This window comes from Pelobates fuscus, chromosome 3 (assembly GCF_036172605.1).
Source record: "Pelobates fuscus isolate aPelFus1 chromosome 3, aPelFus1.pri, whole genome shotgun sequence".
NCBI lineage: Eukaryota > Metazoa > Chordata > Amphibia > Anura > Pelobatidae > Pelobates > Pelobates fuscus.
In genome coordinates this window covers 187,271,175-187,288,820 of record NC_086319.1, presented here as the reverse complement: position 1 = coordinate 187,288,820, position 17,646 = coordinate 187,271,175, and positions in this window count along the sequence as shown.

Genomic DNA, 17,646 nt, shown 5'->3' with positions numbered 1-17,646 from the left:
AAACACACAGACTGCTGAATACGTACACACAGTCTGCTAAATACACACACACAGACTGCTGAATACAGACAGCCGAATACACACACTACTGAATACACACACACAGAATGCTGAGTACACACAGACAGACTGCTAAGTACACAAACTCCTGAATACATACACACAGTCTGCTGAATACATACACACAACACACACACATAACTACTGCATTAAGGGATGCAGTGTATGTGTTTGTGTGTGAAGTGCTGTGTGTGTGAGGGGTGCTGTGTGTGTGTGACGGGTGCTGTGTGTGTGTGTGTGGGGGGGGGGGGGGGAGGGGGGTGATGGGGTAGCCCATCTACCACCTACAGCTCCACTGCCTCTTGCAGCCCCTCTACCACCTGCAGTCATTCTAACCCCTGCAGCCCCCATAAACCCTCTAGCCCATACAGTTCCCCAGCGCCCTCTACTCCCTGCAGCCCTTTTAACCCCTGCAGCCCCTCTTCCCCCTACAGACAATAACATTTATCTCCTACAGCCCTCTACCCCCAACAGCTCTTAAAACAACTGCATCCCCTACATCTCCATTCCCCCCTGCAGCCATTCTAACCACTGCAGCCTCTATAACCCCTCTACCCCCTATAGCCCTTCTAACTCCTGCAGCCCCCTACCCCCTGCAGCCATTCTGCAGCCATTCTGCCCCTCTACCCCTTGCCGCCCCTCTACCACTTGCAGCCCCTCTACCCCTTCTAACTCCTGCAGCCCCTCTACCCCCTGCCGCAATTCTACCCCTACAGCCCCTCTTTCCCCTACAGCTGATCTACCCCTTGCAGCCCCTCTACACACTGCAGCCCCTCTACCCCCTGCAGCCATCCTATCCCCTGCAGCCCCTATAGCCCCTCTAACCCCTACAACTCTGCAGCCCCTTTAATCCGTCTACCCCCTTCAGCTCTTCTAATCCCTGCAGCCTCCCTATCCCCTGCAGCCCCTCTTCCTCCTACAGCCCCTAAAATCCCTGCACACCCTACAGCCCCACTACCCCCTACAGCTGATAAAAGCCCTGCACCCCCTACAGCCCCGATACTCCTGCATCAACTAAAGCCCTATTAACATCAAGCACCCACTACAGTCCCTGTGCCCATTACAGCTCCTATGCCCACTACATCCCATTTCCTCTGCCCCCACTGCTGCATCTATTTCTCTCTGCACCCACTACAGCCCCTATCCCTCCACTAGAGCCCCTATTAACCCCTACCCCCACTATAGGCTTTATTACTCCCTTTCCTCACTAAAGCCCCCATAACCACTACAGCTTCTATGTCCCTGGCATCCACTGCAGCCTTTATTCCTTTGCCCCCATTGCGTCCCATATGTCCCCAGCACACGCTACAGCCCCTATTAACATTTGCACCCACTATGACCTTTATCACCCTGCATCCTATGCTATGACCTCTAATCCTCCCCTACACCCACTACCCCCACCTGCAATTACTGTTATGATTTATTGGTAGAAATTATTAGTCCTCCCTAACGGGGGCAGCCTACAGATCAGGTAACTGAGGCATGGGGGGGCAGCCTACAGATCAGATGAGTGAGGGATGGGGGGCTACCTACAGATCAGGTAAGTGATAAGGTAAGTGAGGTATAGGGGGGCAGCCTGCAGATCAGATAAGTGAGGGATGGGGGGCAGCATAGTTAAGTGAGGCATGCAAGGAGCAGAAAAAGTTAGCAAGGAGCAGGAAGGGGCAGCAAGAAGCAGGAAGGTTCTGCAAGGAGAAGGAAGGGTCTGAAAAGAGCAGAAAGAGTCAGCAAGGGGCAGGAAGGAACAGAAGGAGCACAAAGGTAAAGGAGCAGAAAGAATCAGAAGGAGCACAAAGGCAAAGTAAGATAAGGAGCAGAAAGGGCCAGCAAGGAGCTGGAAATGGCAGCAAGGAGCACAAAGTGGCAGCAAGGAGCTCGGGGGGCAGAAGGAGCACAACGGTAAAGTAGGAGAATGAGCAGAAAGGAACAGCAATGAGCAGGAAGGGTCAGCAAAAAGCAGGAAGGGTCAGGAAAGAGCAGGAAGGGTCAGCAAGAAGCAGGAAGGAGCATCAAGAAGCAGAAAGGGGCAGCAAGAAGCTGGAAGGGGCAGAAGAAGCGCAAAAGTAAAGTAGGAGAAGGACCAGAAAGGAATAGAAATGAGCAGGAAGGATCAGCAAGGAGCCGGAAGGGTCAGCAAGGAGCCGGAAGGGTCAGCAAGGAGCCGGAAGGGGCTGCAAGGTGCAGAAAGGGGCAGGAAGGGACAAAAGGAGCACAACGGTAAATGAGCAGAAATAATCATAAGGAGCACAAAGGTAAAGTAGAAGAAGGAGCAGAAAGGGCCAGCAAGGAGCTGGAAAGGGTCTACATGGAACAGAAGGGGGCAGAAAGAAGCAGGAAGGGTCTGCAAGGAGAAGGAAGGGTCTGCAATGAGCAGAAAGGGACAGAAGGAGCACAAAGGTAAAAGAGCAGAAAGGGGCAGGAAGGAGCTGGAAAGGTGAAGTAGGAGAAGGAGCAGAAAGGGAAAGAAATGAGCAGGAAGGGTCTGCAAGGAGCAGAAAGGTGCAAGAAGGGACAGAAGGAGCACAAAGGTAAAGGAGTAGATCGAATCAGAAGGAGCACAAAGGTAAAGTAGAAGAAGGGGCGGAAAGGGCCAGCAAGGAACTGGAAAGGGCAGCAAGAAAGTAACTGGGAAGGTCAGAAAAGCACAAAGGTAAAGTAGAAAAAGGAGCAGAAATGAATAGAAATGAGCAGGAAGGGTCAGCAAGGAGCAGGAAGTGTCTGCAAGGAGCAGAAAGGAACAGAAGGAGCAGGAAGATAAAGGAGCAAAAAGAATCAGAAGGAGCACAAAGGTAAAGAAAGGGGAAGGAGCAGAAAGGAACAGGAAGGTAAAGTATGAAAAAGAACACAAATGTGCAGGAAGGGACAGAAAGGGGCAGCAAGTTGCTGGAAGGGGCAGAAGGAGCACAAAGCTAAAGCAGGAGAAGGAGCAGAAAGAGTCTGCAAGGAGCAGAAAGGGACCAGAAATAGAAAGGAGCAGAAGGGCGCAAAAGAAGCAGAAAGGTAAAGGAGCAGAAGAAGTCAAAGAGGAGAGAAGACAGTGTCAGAAGAATAAGAAGACTGTGTCAAATGCAGAAGAAGAAAAGGAGATTGGAGCAAGAAGGACAAGTGAAGTAATCCCACATCATAAGGCTTTGGTACTTGGGCCTGGTAGGGAAACTTTGGACCTTCTCATCTCCCCAGGTAAAAAAAAATCTCAGTGTTAATGTGTTTTTTATTTACTGAGTGTCAGAAAGTACAGAGTGCCGTTGGGTAGAGGATTGGCTAGAGCGGTCAGCTAGCACTCTAAGCCAATCAGTAGCTCCCATTCATAAATAAGTAAAACATTTTTATAAACCAGAAACTAGCGATTGGGCCTTAGAGCGTCAGCTGACTCTAGTCAATCAGTGGCACCCATGCCTGACGTCAATCTGCACTTCCTGACACTACGGTTTAGAAGCCGAATACCACTGAGCGACCTGGAGATCTGAAGCTGGAGGAAATCTTTGGGGTTAAACCATTTAAGAGAGGTTTAACCCCTTAAAGGAAAGAGAGCACCCAGGGGCCTCCTGGCATCATAGCATTTTCACTTAGTTGAAGTTGTTATGGTGACCAGAATGTTCCTTTATTTGGTTAATGGAACACTATAGTGTCAGGAGTACATGTATTCCTGACACCATAGTTGTGAAAACGCTATTCACCTTGGCTTTATGTGATAATGACTATGCCCCTTCATGACACTGTTAAAAAGGGGCCAAGCATGGATGTCATTATAATTTTAACCCCCTCCACCCCCCGAAAAAATTCCTGCGGACGCCCATGCACACAGCCATTATTGTCTAAACCGTTGGCAACAAAAGTGAGTACACCCCTAAGTGGAAATGTCCAAATTGGGCCCAAAGTGTCAATATTTTCTGTGGCCACCATTATTTTCCAGCATTGCCTTAACCCTCATGGGCAATGAGTTCACCAGAGCTTCACAAGTTGTCACTGGAGTCCTCTTTCACTCCTCCATGGCGACATCACGGAGCTGGTGGATGTAAGAGACCTTGCGCTCCCCCACCTTCCGTTTTAGGATGCCCCACAGATGCTCAATAGGGTTTAGGTCTGGAGACATGCTTGGCCAGTCACCTTTACCTTCAGCTTCTTTAGCAGGGCAGATGTCATCTTGGAGGCGTGTTTGGGGTCATTATCATGTTGGAATACTGCCCTGCGGCCCAGTCTCCAAGGGGAGGGGTCCATGCTCTGCTTCAGTATGTCACAGTACATGTTGGCATTCATGGTTCCCTCAATGAACTGTAGTTCCCCAGTGCCGGCAGCACTCATGCAGGCCTAGACCATGACACTCCCACCACCATGCTCTACTGTAGGCAAAGACACACTTGTCTTTGTACTCCTCACCTGGTTGCCACCACACACGCATGACACCATCTAAACCAAATAAGTTTATCTTGGTCTCATTGGACAACAGGATATGGTTCCAGTAATCAGTAATCATAGTCTGCTTGTCTTCAGCAAACTGTTTGTGGGCTTTGTTGTGCATTATCTTTAGAAGAGGCTACCTTCTGGGACGACAGCCATGCAGACCAATTTGATGCAGTGTGCGGCATATGGTCTGAGCACTGACAGGCTGACCCTCCACCTCTTTAACCTCTGCAGCAATACTGGCAGCACTCATACATCTATTTCCCAAAGACAACCTCTGGATATGACGCTGAACAAGTGCACTCAACTTCTTTGGTCGACCATGGTGAGGTCTGTTCCGAGTGGAACCTGTCCTGTGAAACCGCTGTATAGTCTTGCCCACCAAGCTGCAGCTCAGTTTCAGGGTCTTGGCAATCTTCTTATAGCCTAGGCCATCTTTATGTAGAGCAATATTTCTTTTTTTCAGATCCTCAGAGAGTTCTTTGCCATGAGGTGCCATGTTGAACTTCCAGTGACCAGTATGAGAGAGTGTGAGAACGAGAACACCAAATTTAACACACCTGCTCCCCATTCACACGAGACCTAACAAGTCACATGACAACAGGGAGGGAAAATGGCTAATTGGGCCCAATTTGGACATTTCCACTTGGGAGTTTACTCACTTTTGTTGCAAACGGTTTAGACATCAATGGCTGTGTGTTGTTATTTTGAGGGGACAGCACATTTACACTGTTATACAGGCAGTACACACTTACTACTTTACATTGTAGCAGTGTGTAATTTCTTCAGTGTTGACAAATGAAAAGATATAATAAAATATTTACAAAAATGTGAGGGGTGTACTCACTTTTGTGAGATACTGTATCTATCTATGTCTACCAAAGTGTAGTACAGTATATGAACTGTATGCTCAGCCCTGTGTCGACTTCTTGGTGCGTTTATAGCTGGCATCTAAGTTTAGCACACAGCATGGTCCATCGCTATGTTGCTCTCTAAATAACGTTAGGGAGTGCTAACTGATCTTTGCCCATTGAGAAATCAGCTTATACCCCTTTTAAAATGTACTCTCTTTTCCTGTCCTGTCAGCTGAAAGAGAATGGGCTAACCCATTCGTATATGCTGCCATTTTTTTCCAGACATTATGTAATATAGGAAGGTCCCAGTGGGGAAAGAAACACATATAACCTAATTTTTATAATATTTTAACTATTTTTTTTATATCTAATAAAAAAAAATATTTGTTATATTACTTACCCATCGTGTTCCTGATACCTATTGGAGTGAATGGAATACTAAAAAGGAGTTCCAGAACCGGTTCCCAACCAGGGTAGGATTTGTGATATGCGTATTTCTTACTAATGTCTGAGAGTGCAATCATTCCAGCAGCAATACTATTATTTAATACAGTATTGCACTATGTCCGGTTTATATTTGTTGTTTTTTTTTTAGGTATACAACTGTATCCCACTTGTTTTTGATATTTCTATTATATAATATTTACAGGGCATTTATTTATAGCTCCCTACTTTGTCATTGGACCATAGTGAAAAATGTAATATGACATAATATATATATCTAGTCGATGCATAACAGTATTTTTTTTTCTCTGTTCACTGTGGTGCCTAGCTATAATGTTATAATGTTATGTATAGAGTTTCTCCCTGTGGATTTGTCTCCCAAAAATATGTGCACCAATAGAGGCACTGTGGGTTTGCTAAAGATGACTGTCGGACTATCTCGGTTAACAGTCTGTGAAGGTTAGTTATTCACTAAATTTCAACTGCAGTGGTATCTATCAGTATTGCAGAATTGAGGATAAAATAGACATAACTATAGTGGAGTTGCAGATTTTTTATTCATTATTTTTACATCGGCTAATTGAGCCTTAAATCTGCTGTTCAGATTTTAAGTCACTACCATTTTGTGGTGAATACATTGAGGGGGATGAGACTGTAAAGAACTGAACTGGAGGGGATTGCCGACATGGCAAAATAAACTTTATGGAGGCAGCTGTAGGAAAATAAATTAGCAATTTGTTGCTATAGGAAGGTATGTGAGATGGATTAGAGGAGAAACATGGCTGTGAGGGAGAGGAACAGAGGCGTAATGGCTAGAGGAAAGGTGCCCAGGGGGTTATTGAAAAATTGAGGGATGCAGAGTTATGGGGGTTGCTGCAACATTGAGGGATGCAGAGTTGTACCTTAAGAAACAGTAGAATAACAAACAATCAAAAAACACATAACTACTCAAAAAAACATCAATCAGTATAGTGTGACTCATTTTCACAAGAAAACAGTTAAGTTACTTAATTCAAATGATTATGAATATTAGGCTTAGTCAATGTGGATGTTGTGTCACATAGCATTACCAGTAAACATCACAGCCTGTAGACAAAATGTCTATGACTGTGACTAAGTCAAACCATTTACATATAATGAAAACACACTTTGAAAGAATAGCCCTATGTATAAACTCAGGGTTATAATTAGTATTAGAAACATATAAAAAGTCCATATATACTATGCAAAAAGAACAATTGAATGCTTGACCATATAAAGGATACATTTATTTAGCAAGTAATTTCAAGTATCTAATGTATTTATTTATTTTGGAAACTAGTCTGTTAAAATTACATTTTAGAACATTAATTAAAAGCACTTTGGAGAGAAAAAAGTAAGTAGATTTTATTTCCAAAATTAAAACACTCAACTATTTTCTGGTTTTCCTGTTAAACAGAAACAGGTTTGCGTTAAATGGCTAAATCTGAACTGCAAGACTACATCCTGCTTAAAAATACATGTGTTTGTAATCATTTTTCATGGGCTCTTCCTAGCACTTAGTCATCTTTTCCATGCAGATGTTATGAAGAAAATAAAAAAAATACTAGAAAAGAGTGAAAAAAGATCATACGCTAGATGGCTCAGAACTTCATTTTATTTTATTTTTTTTACTTTGTTCTCTTAAACTTTATATAGACATGCCTATGAATTACACATTTATCATGATATACATTAAAAAAAAAAATTGTAAAATAAAATGTAATACACATACAACTGCAAGGCAAATTTGATGGGGTTTTCACTAAATTTACTTTTCTTTGAAGTTCATAAATCCTTCTTTAAAATCCATGTGTTCTGACTGAGAACCAATGAAAAATGATAAGCAGCTCAGAAATTGCCTAGTAACAGATTTATTACGAGTAACCTGAACCATTCTCAGAATAAAAAAAACTTGATCAAGGCCATCATCCGGTGTCACAGGCAATTTAAAAGAACACTATAGGGTCAGGAACACAAACATGTATTCCTGACCCTATAGAGTTAAAACCAACATCTACCCCCCCCCCTAAATATAGTAAAATTTTACTTGTAATCAAGTCTGCAGCTGCTGCCTCTGCACCTGATCTGCCTGCTTACAGCTGACATCATCAGAAGTGATTCTGTGAGCCAATCACAATGCTTTCCCATGGGATTGGCTGAGACTGTCGAGGAGACAGATCAGAAGCAGAGGCAGCACACGTCAAACACAACCCTGGCCAATCAGCATCTACTCTCAGAAATGCATTAAATCAATGCATCCTTATGAGAAACGTTCAGTGGCTGCATGCAGAGGACGGAGACACTGAATCCAGTGCTGCAGATTGTGCAGCACTGCCCCAGGAAGCGCCTCTAGCAGCCATCTCAGGAGCGGCTAGTGGAGTTATCACAAGGCTGTAATGTTACACTGCATTATCTATATCTACACAATGTTTACTGCAAAAAGCCTGAAGGGAATGATTCTACTCACCAGAACAAATACAAAAAGCTGTAGTTGTTCTGGTGACTATAGTGTCCCTTTAAGCTAAAGGCCATAGTTTGGGCCAGTGAAGTACTTTGTGGACCAGCTAGTGAGTAAATATATCTTACCTACTTGGACTGCATTGCTCAATGGCATCAATGGCTTCCTCGTAAGTAGCATCACTGGGATAATCTCAAGTCATTTTCTTCTAAAATGACCATGTGTCTGGCCAGATGCTTTACCAAGCATTAGCTGTAACTTGGCACTAGACAAAACCTAATTTCCTGATGCATGGAAGCACTCTGAGACCAAAAAAGCAGCAACATGATAGGGATGTGCATGGGCAAAAAATTTGGTTCTTCAGTAATTCGGTTCGGTTCGGCATTTCGAAATTCGGGACTTCGGCAATTTGGCACTTCGGTTCGGCACTTCCGAAAATTGGGAATTTGGCACTTTGGGTAAGTGTAGGGTTAGGGCTAGGAGTAGGGTAAGGGTTAAGAGTAGGGTTAGGGTAGAGTAAATGTTAGGAGTAGGGTTAGGGCTGGGTTATGGGGTTAGATTTAGGAGTAGGGGTACCCTAGCCCTACACTAACCCTAACCCAACCCTACCCCAAACCCAACCTGGTTACGTGGAAGTCAGCTGGGGAATGACCATGTGCCTACCAACGGTCCTGAGGAGGCCCATGGGGTGGTGACCCGACAGCATGCTCGCACCACCCAGCACGGCTCACACTCTGAGGCTCAGGTAGGCACCAGTAACATTCCCCTTGCCCTCTTGTACTGGGATACTCCTGACAAGTTTGGTAGTGGAGTGGTTTCTGGTCACTAGCCAGGCGGGGGTTGGAAAGGTAGCGGTTTATGTGGGAGAGGGGATTACTATACCGCATAGCGGAGCGGGAGAGTTCAGGGACAGCTCCTACAACCACCAAGCAGCTGGTGGTCCCCAGGAAATATCGACATGAGCTGTTGAGGATAGCTCATGATATCCCCCTGGCAGGGCATTTGGGAGTGGGTCATACCAAGCATCGACTCACCCAAAGCTTCTTCCAGGCATCTCCAACGACGTGTGGCAGTAGTGCTAGTCATGTGATGTCTGTCAGAAAGTGGGGAGGCAGGGCAAAGGGCACAAGTCCAAACTCCAGCCCCTGTATCTCCAACGATGTGTGGCAGTAGTACTAGTCATGTGATGTCTGTCAGAAAGTGGGGAAGCGGGGCGATTGGCACAAGGCCAAGCTCAAGCCCCTACCCATTATTGAAGATCCCTTCGGCAGAGTAGCTGTCGACATTATAGGTCCCCTGGCTAAGCCTAGCTCCTCTAGAAACAAATATATTCTGACCATTGTGGACTACGCTACTCGATACCCTGAGGCAGTCACCCTGAGCAATATTCAGGCAGGGACTGTAGCCGAAGCCTTGATGCAAGTGTTCTCTAGGATGGGTTTTCCCAGAGAGATCATCTCAGATCAGGGCACCCAGTTTACTGCTGAGATAACGCACCAACTGTGGAAGGTATGCGGCATTAAACTAATCCTGAGCTCCCCTTACCACCCCAGACTAATGGCCTGTACGAGCGCTTCAATGGCACGTTGAAGCAGATGCTCAATATCTTCACGGTGACTTGCAAGGATTGGGAAAGAATCCTGCCGCATCTCCTGATCGCATACTGGGAGATGCCCCAAGATTCTCTCAGTTGGCCACTTGGGGGAAGCAGGTGCAGGAGATACAATTTAGATATTTAGATGTAAGTCCCAGGAAACTGGGTTATATTGTACTAAGGGCCCAGGAAACAGAGCATTGCCTGTACCCTTCTTATACCATATTGTATGACGGGCAGGGCTCGAGGGCACTTTTTTCACAGCAGGAATGCCGTTCCCCCTGGCACTAACCAAGGGGCGGCAAAAACTGTCATGGGGGGCCATCTGATGAACTCCGGGGCGGGCGCCTGTCTACCTATCAGATGCAGCGAGGGAGCTATGTTCTCCCAGCTCTGCTCCCTCGCAGACGTCATATTCCGGCACCGGGCATCAGTAGACAGCCCATGAGGGAGCAGAGCTGGGAGAATATAGCTCCCTCGCCGCGTCTGATTAGAACAGCCGCCTGCCTCACTGCAGCCTCACTGGACCCATCCATGCCAGTTTTCCCAAAATGTAGGGAGGCTGGGAAATATCAATTCTAATAATAATAATTTATATATATGTCTGTTAGTGTGTGAGTGTATGTCTGTTAGTGTACACTACCAGTGGGATGAAGGATGGGGTAGGTACCAGTCACCTGGCCCTTACTAGGTATTATTGGAACCAGAATACCCTACACTTTTTAATTTTAATTTTTTATATATTTTCTGTGCTTTCCAATGCTGTAGTGTAGAGCAATGTATTGAGCTGCTCTCTACTTCGGCACTGAAAGTTTTAATTTTAACTGTTGTGATGAGAAAAAAATTACTATAAGTATATTTTTAAGTTAACTGTTTTTACATTAAATGTGTTGCTTGTTAGTTTTAGATATAGGAGCCATCTTTGTAAAAAAATAAATAAAAAAAAAATGTGTATTGTTAGCGAGGATGCTTAAAGGACCACTCTAGGCACCCAGACCACTTCAGCTTAATGAAGTGGTATGGGTGCCAGGTCCAGCTAGGGTTAACTAATTTTTTTATAAACATAGCAGTTTCAGAGAAACTGCTATGTTTATCAATTAGTTAAGCCTTCCCCTTTTTCCTCTAGTGGCTGTCTCACTGACAGCCGCTAGAGGCGCTTGCGTGATTCTCACTGTGAAAATCACAGTGAGAGCACGCAAGCGTCCATAGGAAAGCATTATGAATGCTTTCCTATGCGACCGGCTGAATGCTCGCGCAGCTCTTGCCGCGCGTGCGCATTCAGCCGACGGGGAGGAACGGAGGCGGAGAGGAGGAGGAGAGCTCTCCGCCCAGCGCTGGAAAAAGGTAAGTTTTAACCCTTTTCCCCTTTCCAGAGCCGGGCGGGAGGGGGTCCCTGAGGGTGGGGGCACCCTCAGGGCACTCTAGTGCCAGGAAAACGAGTATGCTTTCCTGGCACTAGAGTGGTCCTTTAAAGGGAAGTCCTTTGAAAATTGAAGGTAATAAGGGGAATAGTCCTCCAGTAACAGTTTGTCTGACAGTCAATGGAGTTGTGTTCTTGTAAACAACGAGGGACACAAAAACTACTACATTAACCCCTTTAGGACAACTGTTTTTGGAATGTTGTACTATTGAGGACACAGGCTGTTTTAACACATTATATATTGTTTTTATCACTTTAAGGTCGACTTTCTTTACATACCATTATTTTGTTCAGATCATGTAATGTATTCTAAAAAAAGAAAAAATAATAAAATATGGTGAAAAAAAATGAAAATTCCCCACTTTTTCTGACTTTTATTATAAAAATAAAATAGACAACCCAGGGTGTTCTATCTGGAGTATTTTGCCACCTTTCATGAATCCATTTTTACCACTAATCTTTGCAGAAAGAAATATTTTTTTTTCCCCCACAGCTTGCAATTCAAGTGTAAATTTATTGAAAATGTAAAAGGTTACTGTCAAACAACACCCCGGTATGTGTTCAGCATCTCTTTAGTACAGTGATACCACCCACACATAGGTTTGTTGAGTTGTTTGGTGGGTAATAGAAAGTAATGGGATTGAAACATTTTATAAATCAATTCTGACTTTTTTTTCCCCACACTGGGACGACATCATGCAGCTTGGGTCCAATATCAAATTCTACCCCCCCCCCCCCCAATAGCATGCATGTACACAGTCACACATATACACCCAAAACAATTTTGTGGATGCAATTTTACCAACCCACCCGTTAACATCAGCGATAGATATAAGCACGCAAACAAAATAGATGTGTTGACACACATACAAGACAATTGAATAGAAAGAATTAAAGTGCTATGCACTTGGCCATTTAGATGTGAAAAGTGGTTAGAGAGCATCCTGGGAATCAATTGCCCTGCCCACGTAAACATTACTAATCAATGAGTTCTCCCCAACCAGGCAAGCATTTAGTAAAAGGAGTTCTGAAGGATTTTCCAGAAAGGAACTGCAATTAATGCATTAAATGTGTAAACCTTGTATATCACACCAATGAGCAGCAAATGCATAAACCTTTTATATCATTCCAACGACAAGTAAATGCACAAACTTGGTACATCATGCCAATTAACATTAAATGCATAAACGTGATACATTATGCCAACAAGCAGTAAATACATAAAAAAAAAATCTGCCAGGTGCAGAGCTGCAGACCATGTGGTAGAGATCTCACACTTGAAATGTCAGAGTGGTGCCGTGTATCCCACACCAATGCTCTGATTGGCCGAGCTCAGAAGATCTCCATCACATGGTCTGCAGCTCGGCACCTGGCAGAGCTGCAGACTGGAGGCTGTGTTGGGCTCTCACTCTTACCCTGCAGACTACGTGGATGGGCCCCACACCAAGTGGCACACAGAGCAAGGCGCTGGCCCAAGGACCCGACAGCTCAGTGTGCCCTTCTTCCCTGGCACGGATGGGATCTGCCTCAACATCTGAATTAACGACAGGTTTGATGAGCTTGCTACATTTTAGAAACAGATTTGCGCAAGCCAGTGCAAACCGGCTAAATCCGACCATTGGTAATAGGCCACATTTGGGGGAGAAGGGTGCATTTCAGTTTTCCAACATGGAATTTTGATGTATTGTCAACCTGCGCCTTTGTCCTATTTAAGACATTTCTGAAGCCGGACAATATCATTTACCCCCATCAAACCATATCTTTTTGAAAAGTAGACACCCTAGGGTGTTTCAAACTGTGGCATCTTAACACTTTCTGTGCACCAATTCTACAACCTACCTTTGTCAAAGCTTTGGATTTTTTTTTTTCCACACTTCAGGCCTGAATTGACAGATCATGTTATCTCCTGAGTACAGCAATACCACTCATACATAGCGGTACTAAACGCCATATTCGGGAGGTTAACATTTCAGTTTTATAAAGCATATATTTTTAAAAAGTAGATAAAATGTAAAAAATATTCAGAAAAGATTTCTCTAAAAAAATGAATCACAACTGGCATTCCCCTATTACAGGATCAACCAGTGTTTGTAAGCTGTATGGTAGAGCTTGAAGCAGTCTCCAATCAGAGCTTTCAATCAGACAACAGGTAATGTTACTTCCTGGTTTCGTTGGCTCAATGCAGCTGCCCTCAGGAGGCAACAATTGCCCAGAGCACGTGACTTACAAAGACTTCTCATTGAGCTGCATTAGGAAGTCTGTGATTGGACAGCCACAAAAAGTCTGGGCTGGGTTAGAAGTGCTTGCAAAGGCAACAGACATGAGAAGTGCAGGCTTTGCAAGATGATGTTAAGAAATATCCTCATTAAAATAAATAAATAACCCAAGTAAAAACTTCCCTTTTAATTGTGTATATCTACCAAACAGTGATTTTTATTGTATTTGGGCAGTGGAGTGTTCCATTAAGGGGTTTTTATTTTATCAGATTCTGTCCAAATCATTCTGGCTGTTTCACTCCTTTCTAAGTGCATGAGCTGTTCTGACACAGAGCCTGCCTCCCACCAGCTTCATATCTCTGAATTGATTGGCACAGACTGAACCTCTGACTTAAAAAACAAACAAAACAAAAAAAACTATAACATTCCCTAGCACAACATGTAGATGAAAATGGATTCTCTATCACTTAAGGTTAAAGGGACACTATAGCCACCTGAACAACTTTAGCTTAATGAAGCAGTTTTGGTGTATAGAACATGCCCCTGCTCAATCCTCTGCCATTTAGGAGTTAAATCCCTTTGTTTATGAACCCTAGTCACACCTCCCTGCATGTGACTTGCACAGCCTTCCATAAACAATCCCTGTAAAGAGAGCCCTATTTAGGCTTTCTTTATTGCAAGTTCTGTTTAATTAAGATTTTCTTATCTCCTGCTATGTTAATAGCTTGCTAGACCCTGCAAGAGCCTCCTGTATGTGACTAAAGTTCAATTTAGAGAGTGAGATACAATTATTTAAGGTAAATTACATCTGTTTGAAAATTAAACCAGTTTTTTTTTTTTTCATGCAGGCTCTGTCAATCATAGCCAGGGGAGGTGTGGCTAGGGCTGCATAAACAGAAACAATGTGATTTAACTCCTAAATGGCAGTGAATTGAGCAGTGAAATGATCTATACACTAAAACTGCTTTATTTGGCTAAATAAAGTTAGGTGACTATATTGTTCCTAACAGGTACCCTTTAACCCCTTAAGGACACATGACGTGTGTGACATGTCATGATTCCCTTTTATTCCAGAAGTTTGGTCCTTAAGGGGTTAAAATATTTTTCCCACTTCAATCTACACTCAAAAACAATTATGTTCAAGCAAAAACCAGATTTGATACCTTTGTAAATATATTAAACTGAAAGAAAACAAAAAACACAACCTAAAATCACTTTGACATAAGTATTCAGAAACTCAGTACTTTGTTGATCCACCTTTGGCAGCCATTACAGCCTCAAATCCATTTGAGTAGGATGCAACAAGATTCCACACTTGGATTTAAATTTCTGCCATCCGTCTCTGTAGATCCTTTCAAGTTCTGTGAGGTTGGATGGGCGTTGTCAGGGAATACCGATTTTCAGGTCTTTACAGAGAGCTTTGGTTGGGTTCAAGTCTGGTCTCTGGCTCAAGACCATTCACAGAGTTGTCTCTAATCCAGGGGGGGAACCTTTGGCCTAGTCTGATATTCTGAGCACTCTTGACAAAGTTTTCATTAAGGAAATCTCTATATTTGGCTCCCTTCAGCTTTCCCCCACTCATGATAGGTCTCCCAGCCCCGGCCAATGAAAGCACCTAAAAAAGCATGTTGCTACCACCATCATGCTTCACCATTAGTATGGTATTGCCAGGTGATGAGCGATGATTTTCCAGACAAAATGCATTGAATTGAAGCCAAACAATGTAATCTTCATTTCATAAGATGAGAGAAACCTGCCTCTTCTCAGAGTACTTTAGATGCTCTTTTGCAAATTTCAAGAAAGGCTCCCACGTGAGGATAGGATGCCATAAAGGCCAAATTGGGTTAGCGCCAGAGATGGGTGGAGATGGGAGAAACTTGTGGAAGGACAACCATCGCTGCAACACTCCACTATTGTGACCATCCGATTCTCGGTCCCTTCTCTTACCAAGGCCCTTCTTTCTCAGTTTAGCCGGGTGTCTTGAAACTTATGGAGGCCACTGTACTCTTAAAAACCTTCAAAGTAGCCAAACATTTTGAAGCCTTCTCTTAATCTCTGCCTCAAAAAGTCATGTCTCTTTAACATCATGGCTTGATATTTGCTCGAATATGCATTTAGAGCTATGACATTTAATATAGATGGTTCTTTCCAAATCATGTTCAAGGGGCGGGGCCGGGCCGCCGAGCTGAGAGGCAGCAGAACAATATGCCTCCCGGCCTGAACGCGAAAAAACGCTAAAACTCGGCATATAAACTTACTTAATACCGAAATGACCGACACATCCCTATCAAGCAGCATCCAAGCTTCAGGGAGATCCCAAACAGGGACGGGTACCGAGTCAAGAACACCGCAAATACAAAAGCGGACCTACTCGCCATCACAGACATGGAAAATGGCGGCACCCAAAGACACATCGATCACTGATTGGCGGCCAGCGAGACGGCAGACTGCCAGCTCCGCTACCCACACGGAGGACCATACCGTTACGAGAGGCGGCCCGGCCCCGTTCCCCCCCCCCCCCCCCACCGGCCGGGGGGGGGAGACAGACCCGGCCACATGGTGGTGGCGCGCCCCGGGCGAACGATACCGCGAGGGGTTTGAGCAGACCGCCTGCACGGGCAAAGGCAACCAGAATGGAGCCCGCCCGAAGATCTGCCTCAGACAGAGAGGCAACGGGAGCCAACCATGGGCGGCTCACACGGGCCCTGGTAGAACCGAGCGCTAGACTGATCCCCCGCGCTGAGTCCCTGACCGCCGGAGAAGTGGATACCCGGGCTTCTGGGTCTGGGAGGTCCCCGGAGAGCCATGTCCCCGATGCCGTGAGCCCGGTGGGGCGGGATTGTGCCACCCTCCCGACGGACCGGTGGTCGCGGGGGTGGAGCACCGGCCCCAAGCATGTGGCCGACACCGGGCGAGACACTGGAGTACACACCTCAGGAGGCCCACGTGGAGCTGGGGAGGTGCAGGGAGCGGATGCCCCGAGGACTTTTGTGGTGGGGTCCGACGGACAGCTACTACTCCTGAGTGCCCACAGCACTGTGGGGATCCGACCGGTGAGCAGAGACCGACATGGGGAAGAAGGAAGGAGGCCTGGCGACCCAGGGACGGTGTGGTTGCAGCGCCATGGGAGACTCCCTCCGGACGGCTAGGTGGTCTGACAAGGCCTTGCTGCCGTTCGATAGTTCACAATTCTTTATTTTCCTCTTTTGATCTTTATTGAATATTTTATTTTACATATGGTTTTTTCTTTTTTTATTATTATTATTTCCACGCTTGTATGTACAATTTAAGCAATTAACATCAGTGTGCAGGTCCTCCACGAATCCAGGGGCCGTTAATAAGCCCAGCAAAGCATGTACCCTGCTTTCACAGCCCCACTAATTATTACACACAATGCGAGGCATGCCAATATTGCCCTTGACTAGCGGCAGCAATGATGTAAACAGGATGTATTGATGCCTCAAGATGCCTGACTAATTTAAATTAATGCACGTATTGTTACAAAAGCTTCACAGTTTTTATATTACAGCCTCAAGCCAAACACAGTTATATATTACAGCATGTTAAATGACATGGTTATATGCACAACCCCTTTACCAGAACTACATGGTGTGTTAAGCCAATTGCTTTATTTAAATGCGCATAACCAAGTTTACATGTTTCACGTTGATCTATTTCTACTTAACTATAAACATGTGAGATAGACAGATAAGGCGCGGGCCAGGCAGCAAGGGCTTCGTACCCTGCGTTACTAAATGTGCCTAATGTACTTGATATATCTAACTCTGCAAAATTTATGTGTGCTTAATTCTTGTCAAAGCTTGGTTACTTTGAATCACTCGCATACAGCTACCAGCGCCTTTAATCACTTTCAAGTATTGCGTAATTGCGTGCAGAGTACATGCAAGATGAGCACTAGCTACTGAAAAGACGACTACCCTAATGAAACATATAGCAGTAAATCGTTTTAATTGCATAGATCAGTCGACAGTATGTTATGTTATCCAGGTTATGACAAATCCGCCTTTGCGTAGGCGACCAAATGCTTGCACTTCTCTATACTGATGCTTACGCCCCTGCGTGGGCATTTACCCGCTTTCCCACAAATCAATCCGAGATATGCGTTTATATTGTGAAAACAATAAACATATTCAAAACAAATCATGTTCAAAACGTAT